We start from the raw sequence: 3076 nt of genomic DNA on the forward strand, positions 1-3076 counted from the left end.
ACTTTTAATGCTGGACACTTACCTGTCCAGGGACCCAGCGATGTCCTCATCCAAGCTGATTATTCAATCGGCTTTGGGTGCAGGCTCTGGGATAGGCGTGCGCAAGGGGTGTGCCTCTTGTCAACATTCCACAGGAGGAAAATATAGGGGCTCAGTACTAATATATGCTACCCTTCCTTTCCCTGTTCCTCTTCCTTGTGTTGCCTGGGTCCCCCCACGTGCTCCCGCTTCCTCCCATTGTTAAAGGATGGAGAGCGGGGAAGAGGCTGGTAAATATGTCAAACGCATATGTGTTGGAGCTTTGGGGTGCACACCCTATTGCAATAGACTACACACACCTATGATCTCTAGGGAAACAGGAAGTAAAACCTTGCGGCTTCACAGCCAGTTTTGTGCCACGCTGTACCTTGTGAATGGTCCCATAGTCTTCTGAGACCTGCGATGTGTCCCAGAAGCCTATGGGGTAAAGAGGAATGGCCAAGATTCTGGCTCAGATCACTGTGTCGATACAAGCCGGATATGGGAGCTGTCACAACCAGCTACCCACTCCTCCTTCCCTCCCCTAAAAAAAGTGCCAATTGTGGCAGTGGAAGGAAAGGGGGGGGGGGGGGGGGGGTAGGCTTGGGGAGGATGCAAAACAAGCAGAACCTCCCCTTTTAGGTGGAATGCTACTTTAAGAATCCCATGAGAAGCATCAGTTGAAAGCTGCCAGTTCTGCCTCCAAAGCGGTATACTTGTTCTAGATAAATCAAGTTGCATCTATTCACTGTTAAGCTGGTCATACGTGACACAAAGGTTGGCCATTTACTGTTGGAAAAATGCAAGTCATGTTGGGCCTTTTGGCACCGAGCAGCTTGACAAGACAAAAAAACCTGTAGGAGCCAGGTGGAAAATTCTCAGCGATTACATCTAAATATTTGGGTATCCCCAAGGATACCTTCACATGTCCCACCATCTGATCTCCACCAAGAGCCTGAAAAGGGGAAGCCACTGGTGTAGTCAGTTGGAGAAGATGGATAACCTGTTCCTAAAAAAACATATTTGGGTATTCAGTCTGCCGCGGTGTCAGCAGCATGAATGGAGGAACCCATTTGATGTCTCACATTCAGCCCATAGGCTGAACGATGCATGTATGGTTAGCATACTGTTTTTACCATTGCCAAAGAGCTGGGATGCTTCTGAGGCCTCCATCTAAGGTACTGTATATTGCTTCCCCAAAAATAATCGCGTGGAGACTTGCTCAATGACAAACTGAGCGACGTTCTATAGATACACAAGTTGTCAGCTTTCGCCTGGACACCAAATCACATTGCAGCAAATACTAGAAAAGGATTCTTTAAAGAATCTACAATTTCACTGAAAATACAAAAGAAATATGTTTGAGGAGAATCTCAAATATTAAACAATAGAGTTTATTCAAATGACTCTTTTCAGAAATAACACTCCAAGTATTATTTAACCATCGGGTGAGTGATACAACTACTGAAACCTGAGGATCAGGAACACAGATTGAGAACCATCAACATTGTTTGCCCCATGAATTTGAAAACAGAAGCCTCTGAAGGTTATTTGGGGGGAACGTATTCTATACAAGTAGGATGAAAAGGGGGCGTGACCCACAGCAACCAACCAATTTCTGAGAACAGATTTGAAAACAAAGCCAACAGCGATTGGTTTTCTCTTCCTACGGTTCTACAGAACAACCCCGATGCATAAGTTGTATATAACAAACGTATATATGCATTGTTCCCAGAGTGATTAAAGAGCAGCTCTACCCAAAATGGGTTTCTTTAGAGTTTCCATTACAGGCTTGTGAGATCTCCATTAGTTTTAATGGAGAAGCCACTACAGCCTTATTTCCCAACTTGATCCCCAAGTCCCAGCATCTTGTAGGTGACTATGTATCTACAGGTGCCGACCATGACGCAGTACTGCGATGGTACTGAAGATAGGACTTGAGGACAGTTCAGATTAAGAGCCAGTCATGCCAGGACATCTCCAGAACATGAAAAAACCCTGATTCCACTCTGCCGAAGACAAGAAATCCTGTTTGGGGGCAGTGGCTCTTTAACCATGGTTCTATGCATTTAAGCCCGCAGCCTGGGTCACTGTCCATTCACAGTAAGCTTCTGATTGGTAGAAAGGTTGTAAAAAAATTTCCTGCAATAGAACACAATACTTGGTGTCTGTAGGTTTACGGTAAAAGTTCAGAAAAATGAAACAATGTACTTTGGCATGCACAAATCAATGTAACGGCACCGACCTGACGTCTACGGGGAGAGGAGACAGCCATGTTAGCTAAAAGCAATTCTTTTGAGGAGGCAAGCCTATCTCTTTAGTGGAGGGGCAGCAGTGACATCACTGAGGCCACTTTCCACTGGTTGGATAGGGGCAGCGACATCACTGAGGCCACTTTCCACCCGTTGGATAGGAGCAGTGACATGGAGCCTCCTTTCCATCAGTTGGATAGGGGCAGTGACGTCACTGAGACTGCGTTCCACCAGTTGGATAGGGGCAGCGACATCACTGAGGCCGCTTTCCACCAGTTGAACAGGGGCAGTGACATCACTGAGGCCGCTTTCCATCGGTTGGATAGAGGCAGTGACATCACTGAGGCCGCTTTCCATCGGTTGGATAGAGGCAGTGACATCACTGAAACCACTTTCCACCCGTTGGATAGGAGCATTGACATGGATCCTCCTTTCTACCTGTTGGATAGGGGGCAGTGACATCACTGAGGCCGCTTTCCATCAGTTGGATAGGGGCAGTGACATCACTGAGGCTACTTTCCATCAGTTGGATAGTGGCAGTGACATCACCGAGACCGCTTTCCACCAGTTAGATAAGCTGCGCTCTCGGATGACAGGATGGGTCAAATTTCTGAAGCCAAGCTAACAAAATGGCCTTCTCCACCATGAACAGGCAAGGGTGTACTTCCATTTCTCAGGTTTAAACAAACTTTGGCACCTATGCCCAGCCAAAAACACCATAAACTGTCAAAGTGAGAATTGTTTTTGTTTTTTGCTAGTCCGTGCTAACCATGTCAGTATTGGTTATACCTTAAAACAAGATTTGC

General features: G+C 46.3%; 1 non-coding gene across 1 annotated transcript; it reads left to right on the forward strand.

Moving 5' to 3' along the window:
* Window positions 1-922: 922 nt before the first annotated feature.
* LOC120944572 lies at window positions 923-1049 on the forward strand. The gene has a single exon (XR_005750434.1). It is a non-coding gene; the product is annotated as a small nucleolar RNA SNORD22 (small nucleolar RNA).
* Window positions 1050-3076: the final 2027 nt, after the last annotated feature.

The sequence above is a fragment of the Rana temporaria genome, chromosome 6 (assembly GCF_905171775.1).
Source record: "Rana temporaria chromosome 6, aRanTem1.1, whole genome shotgun sequence".
Classification (NCBI taxonomy): domain Eukaryota; kingdom Metazoa; phylum Chordata; class Amphibia; order Anura; family Ranidae; genus Rana; species Rana temporaria.